We start from the raw sequence: 9,052 nt of genomic DNA on the forward strand, positions 1-9,052 counted from the left end.
CTCACCACTGACCAGCTGTGTGACCTTGGGCAAGTTACTTAACCTCTCTGAGTCAGTTTCCTCAACTGTAACATGGGGATCACAACAGTGCCTAATAACAGTACCTGGCAGATAGTAACTTTCAACAAACATTAGCCCTCTTTAGTTCCATCACCCCCTTTTACAGATAAGGAAACTGAGGCTTAGAGACCATGATTGAAGAGCTTTGAAAACGCTGTGAAGCTTTGTAATGTCTTTCCTTTTTTGATGTGGTGTGAGCAGATTGTGAGAGTCAGTTTCTCCTCCTTTAAAACGAGGACAACGCTCGCCTCTCATGTGCGGTCAGGATTAAATGAGAACGTTCATGAGGATGCTTAGACCTACGTCAAGGTCCTTCTTTCTTCCACACTTGGGAGCTGAAAGGACAGAGGGGCAGGGTACCTGCGCCTTTCCCCACAGCCAGGGGAGAGGGGCTGGGACCCCAAGAGAAGGCATGGGACTTGGTATCCGGAAAAGAATTCCCCCAAAACAGAACACATGGCATGCACGGCAATATGCTTTATAACAATTTCTGTTTTGACACAGAAATGGAAGCAGCTTCAACACCCAGCATTAGGGGAATTGTAAGTTACGACACGTTACCCCCAAGACACCGTGTGCTCAATAAAGGCCGCTACTGAGAAGGCGGTAACAACTCAGGGAAAGCACGTGGCGTCGTTACAAGCTCGGTGGCAATAAGTCCATGATGCTCCCTGTGCTGTTCTGGGCTGCGAGCTCGGCCAGCAAAGCCACTGCAAAAAAAAAAAAACCTGATAGAAAACATGCCAAAATACTAAGGGTAGATGAGAGTATTAGGTTTATGGGCAATTTTTTTTTCTTTCCCCTATTTTCCAAATGGTATAGAAAATTATTATATTTTTTATTTTTTTTTTTATTTTTTGCGGTGCACGGGCCTCTCACTGTTGTGGCCTCTCCCGTTGCGGAGCACAGGTTCCGGACGCGCAGGCCCAGCGGCCATGGCTCACGGGCCCAGCCGCTCCGCGGCGTGTGGGATCTTCCTGGACCGGGGCACGAACCCGTGTCCCCTGCATCGGCAGGTGGACTCTCAACCACTGCGCCACCAGGGAAGCCCAAGCCCTATTATATTTTTTAAAGAAAGTGGGAGTGGGCTTCCCTGGTGGCGCAGTGGTTAAGAATCCGCCAGCCAACGCAGGGGACACGGGTTTGAGCCCTGGTCTGGGAAGATCCCACATGCCGTGGAGCAACTAAGCCCGTGCACCACAACTACTGAGCCTGTGCTCTAGAGCCCACGAGCCACAACTACTGAGCCCAGGTGCCACAACTACTGAAACCCGAGCGCCTAGAGCCCGTGCTCCGCAGCAAAGAGAAGCCACCGCAATGAGAAGCCCGTGCACAGCAAGGAAGAGCATCCCCCGCTCGCTACAACTAGAGAAAGCTGCACACAGCAATGAAGACCCAACACAGCCAAAAATAAAAATAAATTAAAAAAAGAAAGTGGGAGTGTAGGCTGAGCCTCTGGGGCCTGCATGTGGGGAGTCGGGGGGCGTGGGTGGGTCAGGCCTGGCTTAGAAAAGCGGCACAGAGACTTCCCAGAGGGCAGGCCGCAGCACCGAGAGAGGCGCTCACAGGGAGCTGGGGAGTCGGGAGCAACCAGCGCCCACGGCCCACCTGGGTTAAGGAGGAGAGTCACCGTGAGGGTCCAGCTGGATGGAAGGCAGATGCCCTGCCCCAGAGGAGAGCCCCCCTCCTCAGGGTCCCCAGGGCTGGTGGCGAGGGTGCCCCACACACACACCGACAGCAGCCTGGCCCCAGAAAGGACAGGCCTGGCCCTCCTCCAGCCTTCCAGGGTAGGCGTGAGGATGAAATGACACAGTGGAGGGAAAGTGGGACGCTGGCCACTTTGGGCACACAAACAGTGGCCACTGTCATCACGAGGTGGAAGAAAGGAAATGAAAACCCTGGGCCACATCCTGGACCGATTTTAACAGGCTGGCCTCGTTTCTGTCCCCTTCCTCCTGTCCCCGCCACCTCTGACCCTGGAGCCCAGGTTCTTTCCGGCATAGCTGCAGGGATGGGCGCTGGGCTGCGGAGCAGCTGCCACTCGGAGCGTGGAGGGTCCCTGCGCACACGACCCCACCTGCACCCCTCCCCCCACCCCCTACCCATCCCCGTCCCCTGCCTGGACTGTCCTCCCTGCCGTCTTCACCTGTCCCAGAGCCTGCTTTCAAGAAAGGGCTGTCAGACAGATAAATAAACCCCTTCTCATCCTTCAGGACTCAGTTTACGTGCCACCTCCTTCAAGAATCACACCCTGCGCCTCCCCTCCTCCCAGCCCCCGGCGCACGTGTGCTTTCCTCCGTGCCCCACCCCGCCCCGTGCACGCCCACTGACCACTTAGCCTGGGATGGTGATGCCGTATCTGCTGGCTGGGGGGAGGGGGGCCCATCCCCCCTTTCTGGGTTTATCCAAGCACCTGGCATGCTGTTCCCGTCTCACAGTGGGCATAACATAAATGTTTGGTGAATGAATGAGAACAAATGAATGAACCAACTGGAGGCCCCGGGGGGCCAGCACCTCTGAGGCACCCCTCCCTCCTCTCTTCACCCTGTGCGGTGGTAACACACCACATGTCCCATCCTCAGCCACTCTGACCACAACAGAAATGCCCAGGAGCTTACCCCAGCACAGGGCAACCTTTACGGGGCAACTGCTGGGCTTTGATCTGGAAAATTCGGTGTTTGAAGCTCAGCTCATTCATACTCCAGACAGGGAAACTCGTCAAGCTCGCTGATGGACCAGAGGGGCAGGGTGGCTGCTCAGGAGGTGCGTGCCAGGACAGCCGGGCCAGGTGGCTGACCTCACGGGACGGGCCACATGGGGATTCTGGAAGCACACACAGAACTGCTTGAGCTGGAAATCAGGCTTTGTGAGCCCCAGCTGCTTATGACAGGATGTCCCATGATTGGAACGACTGGCACAAGACAGCCTCCGGTGCAGCCGACGTCACCCCCGTGCCCTGCCCTGGCAGGACGGGCTGAGAACACAGGGTCAGATCAGAGCACTCCGCCTCCCCTGACCCCCGCGGACTTGCTTCCTGCAGCGCTTGCCATCTGCACCTCCCAGCCCACGAACGCATCACTGCATGCTGGCCCACGGCACATCCTCTCACAAGGCCACCTCGCTTTATGGCTGGCAGGGGGTTTTCACGTCTGTTAGCTGCCTCAAAGCTCACAAATGCCCATGAGACAGGGACAGTGCGATTGCTATCCCTGTTTGGCATACGGGGCAACAAGGCCCAGAGAGAGGAAATGGGAGGTGTTGCCTGGCGACTGGACTCACGCCTTCTTCCTCGGACTCCTGACAGCACTAGCAGAGAGCCTGCATGGAGCACGCAGGCGCTCAATTAGTGCACGAGGAAAGACAGGATGAATGTAGGCATCAGGTGAAACATCATTTCTACCTCTCATCCGAGCGTCTGGGCCTCCAAGGCTGCCTCCAAACAAAACATCCCTCCACTTGTTCACCCTGGCCCCAGCTCTTCCCAGACTCTTCCCTAAGCCATCGAGGAATGGGGGAGGGCTGGCTCCTGTCACCTCGCACCCAACAACACTGCCCCATTCATTCAGCACCCACTGAGCACCAGATGCCTCACCAAGTTTGGGGGTAATGATCATATTTATTCCTCAAAACACTCATAAGAGAAGGCATACTTCTTCCCATGTTACACACAGGGAACTGAGGCACAGGAGGTGATGTAACTTGCCAGGATCTGAACCCAATTAGTTGGAATCCAGAGTCCCAGCTCGTAATCCTCAAGCGGCCTTCAGGAGAAATCCCGAACGGAATGTGGCTGAGTGAGGCTTGATGCGCAGACCCCTGTGTGCCAAAAGCCAAGGCTCTCGTGGAACAGTGCACTGCCATTCATATGGGCCAGAGCAAAATGGCCTTTCCGAAAGGGAAAAGGTGTCTCTTTCACCCACTTTGTTTAGCTGGACCACAGCTGGAAGCAAACTGCCCAGAACTGCTGCTGGAGTTCCCCAGCACGGGAGACCCCGATGACTTTAGGACGTTTTGGGGCTGGTGGCATGATACAGGGTGACCATTTTACGATTCACCCTAGAAATATTTATCAAGGACCAATTCTGTGGCAGGCACTGTTACAACTGTTGAGAACACACTAGTGAACAAAACAGATAAAATCCCTGCCCTCCTAGAACTTCTATTTTAGAGGGGGCTATAACAAAGAAGATAAATAGGCAAAATAAAGACATAGTTTCAGAATGCTGATTAGATGCCAAGGAGAAAAATAAATGAAAGAAGGGAGACAGGAAGTGTCCATGTGGAGATTAAAATTTTAGATAGGGTGAACAAGTCCTCACCAAGAACTTGACCTTGAATAAAGACTTAAAAGAAATGAGGGCAAAAGTCATACGGGTATGTAGGTGGAGAGTTTTCCAAGCAGAGGGAAGAGCACGTGCAAAGGCCCTGGGGCTGGACCATGCCTGGTGAGTTCCAGGAACAGCAAGGAAGCCAGTAAGGTCAGAGAGGTAACAGGGAGCCAGGCAGGTACACTGAGAGGAGAAGCTATTACAGGGCTTGGAGCAAAGGAGTGATATTAACTCTGGCTGGATGCGGGGTGTAGAGAAGCATCAAGGATAATCTCACAGGTCTTCCCTGGTGGCGCAGTGGTTAAGAATCCACCTGCCAATGCAGGGGACACGGGTTCGAGCCCTGGTCCGGGAAGATCCCACATGCCACGGAGCAACTGAGCCCATGCGCCACAACTACTGAAGCCTGCGCGCCTAGAGTCCATGCTCTGCAACAAGAGAAGCCATCGCGATGAGTAGCCCCTGCTCGCCACAACTAGAGAAAGCCCGCACGCAGCAACGAAGACCCAACGCAGCCATAACTAAATAAATAAATGTATTTAAAAAAAAAAAAAAAAGGATAATCTCACAGCTTGAGCCAGAGCAACCAAAAGAAGAATACTGCCATTTCCTAAAGATGGGCAAGTGCGTGTGAGGGACAGATTTTGGTAGAGGGTGAGGGAAGGGATGAAGGGGATGGATACAGGTGCTTAAGTCTAAGTACTTTAAGTTTGAAATTCCTAAGTTTGAGATGTTGAGGGAGCAAATATGTGTGTGTCTATCATTCAGCGGAAATGTCTGGACTGGACTGGAGATATAAATTTGGAAGTTGAAGTCAGAGTAGAGATGGTACTTAAAGCTATGTCACTGGATGAGATCACCAAAAAAATGAGGATGGACAAAAAAAGAGAAGAGGCATTTAAGGCATGGACCTATTAAAATGCTCTCCCAGGAGCCACATTCTATAAAGTGAAGCTTGTAACACAAGACCTCCCCTTCACTACAGCCCCTACCTCTTCCCACACACACCCAGTATATACGTGCAGACACACACACACACACACACACACACACTGCATTTAAATTTCTCCTTCCTTTATCTCTCGGTGATGTCATTCTGCTGAGTGAGAAGGAAATTCCCTTTTGAGGATACTGTCATTTAATAAGAAAGTAACCCACAGAAGGGAAAAAGTGCCCTGGGCACTTAGACAACAATAGTGACCCTTACAGAGCAGAGCAATCCCACCACAGGCTCTGGTGTTATAAAGTACTCTCTTCAGATTCTAGCTCCAACCACATCAGTTGGTGTGAACTCAGGCAACTCAATTGCCCTCTCTTCCTTATTGATTTAAATGGGAGTAACATTGGCTATGAAAGTAGCCTAGAACATAGCAAACGGTCCACTAATATTTGTGAAATAAATGAGGAATGAATGAATAAATGGTAAGAATAACATATGAAAGAGCCTGACTCATAGCAGATGGTCAATAAATCTGCCAAATGCTAAATGCAAGACTTGTCTTTCCCTCCTTGATTTTTCATTCTGTCCCTTTCCCTTTTCTGCCAATGACACAATAGCAAACCCATGCATTTGTACAGGGCCATGCGGGTTACAAAGCTTTGCTTTCTACATTTTCTCAAATTTTGAACCTCATGGCAGCCTGAGGAGGGCAGGAAATACAATCCCCCTGTCACAGATGAGGAAACTGAGACTCAGACAGGAAATGGCCTACAAACTCCAGGAAAATTTTAAGGCAAAGACAATAACAAAAACACTGCATTCAGCCCAAGGGTGGAGCATCTGTGGTGCCAAACCAAACTTGCCTGACATCCTGTTGGGTGGGTAAGAGGGCAGGTGAAGGGAAAGACTCAGAAGTTTAGGGGAAGGGAAGGTATTTGAGGTCGTGTGAGTAGTCCATACAAAACATGTGCACAGGTCCCTGAGCCCTGTGCCCTCCCTGTCCCACAACCACCGGCCTGGCCGTTCCAGTCACATGGTCACAAGGGTCACACACTTCCTGTTGCCAGCTTCCAGGTCATCGGTGGGAGCAGGAGGTGGACACAGGACTGGGGGATTGGGAGACTCTGGGGTGACTAGGCTATGGGAGAGGAGGGAGCATGGGGGGCGTAGGCACAGATGAAATCTGGAGGCACCTGGGAGACAATAAGCAGGGAGAAGCAGGGAGTTAGAAATGCGGAAGAGTGATGGAGAACAGGGAAGACAGCTGGAGGGACACAGAAGGCAGAGATGCAGTGGGGGATCGGGTGGGAACACACAGAGGCGGAAAAATCGGGAGCACTTAGAAAGGCACAGAAAGAAAGCTGGGAACAATGACTGGGAACCAGACTGAAAGCTGGGGGCACTAAGAGGCACTGAGAGCTGGGGGACGACGGGAAGGGGTTGACTCAGAAAGTGAGGCACGGGATAGAGGAGAGACGCACAGGGAAGAAAGAGGGGGAACCCAGGGTCGGAGCTGGGGTCCCTGAGGGAACACAAGTTAGAGGTGAGACAAGAGCGGTCACAGGATGGGAGCCGGGGACGCTTGGGGATCAAAGGGTGGAAGCTGGGGGCATTTAGGGGTCAAAAAAGGGTTAATGGAGGACATGCCTCGGAATCGGGGAACAAGAGGGAAGCCTGCGGGACGGTCGGGGTGAAGCCCAAGGAGTCTGGGGCACGGAGAAGGTTTGGGAAAGGTGCCCCTGGCCCCGCCTTCCCCGCGCCGTCACTCACCTCGGCTAACTCAGCACTTCTACTTCCTTCTACTTCCGCAAACAGACGCGCCCCGGGCCACGTGACAACCCGGCCACGGCTCTCCGCCAGTCGCCGAAGTCTGTTGCTTCGCGAGAGGAAGGCAGGGGCGGGGCTCCGCCATCTTCTATAACTGCCCAATGGAAGGGGCTCCCATGGCCGAGGGAGGCCGGGCTTTGGGCTGAGCCAATCCCCGGCGGCGGGGCGCGGCCACGTCTGTGCGGGGCGGAAGGTTCGCGTTACCGCTCCTTGGCAGACATGTTAATGGGGGGCAGGGGGTCTCACCGTTCTCCGCCCTCAGCCCACTAAAACGGTCAGAGGCCTGAAGTCTGAAGCTGACTTTTACGACGGCTCGTAAAGACAAAAACAAAACCAACAAAGATCTGTTAGGGCATAACAAGCAGGAACCTGCTTTGATTTTGCCGGGTACCTCCAAGCTAAGGTTGCCAGATTTAGCAAATAAAAAGACGGGATTAAATTTCGATTTCAGCTGAACAATGATTTTTTAGTATAAGCAAAAAATACTTAGTTATGGTAAAAAAAAAAATTATTCCTTGGTTTCTGGCAGCCCTTCCCCAAGCCGATCTCAGGAAATATTGCAGCACTTTTAGTAGAAACTTGGGCAAATGATTTGGTCTCTGTGAACTCCTCATCTGAAAGCGAGCACAGTAATACCTCACGGGGTTGTTATGATGACCAGAGATAAATTAGTCCCCCTGCCTGCACATAGCGGGATTTCAATAAATGACAGCTGTGGGACTTCCCTGGTGGTTGGTCCAGTGCTTAAGACTCAGCGCTCCCTATGCAGGGGGCCTGGGTTGCATCCCTGATCAGGGATCTAGATCTCACGTGCCACAACTAAGAGTTCGCATGCTGCAACTAAAGATCCCGCGTGTTGCAACAAAGACTGGAGACAGCCAAATAAATCAATAAAAATATGAAAAAATAAATGACAGTTGTTATCATTAGTAATGCTGAGAATGCATTAAATAGAAGGGAGGAGGCTGGGTTTTAGTCACAAATCTGCTTCTGCCTGAACAGATCATGTCCCCTGTCCAGCCTGCCAGGCTTGATTAGACACATTTTCTTCCCCCTAATTATTCCCCAGCCCTAGATCTAGATGAATTGTCCAAACTGCTCTCTGTTGGTATGGGAAGGGTAGTTTCTGTTTGTTATTCCTGTGAATAGAAGAATATTTCTGCCTGTCTGTCCCAAGATATTAGTGCCCAGACTGGGGGCAGCCAATGTAACTGGGGCAAGATTTAGTTAAGAATCTAGACAAGTTAAGAAAACTAACCACAGTAAGTACTATTTGTACAGAGCTTTGCCAGTTACAAAGTAACTTGACTTCACATCCATCATCTGGGGATTGTAGTTACTCTTGTTCATATTTTACGGGTGAAGAAACTGTTCCTTTAAACTAAGATTAAAATTTTGTTCGGAGTTTCAGCTTTGGGTTGAGAGAATAGGAAGAAGACTCAGAATTCTCAGTGAAATGTATCTTGCCCTCCGCACCCCCAAACAATTGAAGTTAGGGCAATGGTTATCAGGGAGCTTGCAAAAGGTCGGGTATTCCACCCACTGCTGAGCAATCTGACCTGGGAAACCTCAGAGGTTCAACAGGATGAGTCCCATTCTTCAGCAAATACCCTCCCGTATTCAAGGTGAGTACAAGGCAGGTTTGGCAACACAGACACCCAACTGAATCTGAAATGCAGAAAAGGCCAAGGAAGAGAGATCAATCATCTGGATCAATCTTTAGAAACACTAAAAGATCCATAGAGGAAATTAATAAAATAGAGTAGAAAGAAAGTAATAAATAGAAGGAAATAATACAATAGATTCAAGGCCTGATGAAGTTGAGTGCCCCTCCCTTGGGTGTTTCTGGTGAAAACTATTAAATGAGTGGGTAAAGCAAGAGATGAAGAATCTGGAG

General features: G+C 51.2%; 1 protein-coding gene across 6 annotated transcripts in view; it reads right to left on the minus strand.

The window, feature by feature from the left end:
- Nucleotides 1–7,181, minus strand: part of PLA2G6 (phospholipase A2 group VI) — a 50,136-nt gene extending 42,955 nt beyond the window's left edge. For 3 of the 6 annotated variants that reach the window (XM_029205383.1, XM_029205382.1, XM_029205381.1), the window contains exons 1-2: nucleotides 2,679–2,883; nucleotides 622–770 (exon numbers count right to left, since the gene is read on the minus strand). The gene's annotated coding sequence lies outside the window, so the exon portion shown is untranslated. Of the gene's footprint in view, nucleotides 1–621; nucleotides 771–2,678; nucleotides 2,884–7,098 lie in introns of those variants that run through there. The other 3 variants (XM_029205388.1, XM_029205389.1, XM_029205385.1) reach the window with 3 other exon arrangements.
- Nucleotides 7,182–9,052: the final 1,871 nt, after the last annotated feature.

This window comes from Monodon monoceros, unplaced genomic scaffold (genome assembly GCF_005190385.1).
Source record: "Monodon monoceros isolate NGI ecotype Baffin Bay Population unplaced genomic scaffold, NGI_Narwhal_1 Super_Scaffold_6, whole genome shotgun sequence".
Classification (NCBI taxonomy): Eukaryota; Metazoa; Chordata; class Mammalia; order Artiodactyla; family Monodontidae; genus Monodon; species Monodon monoceros.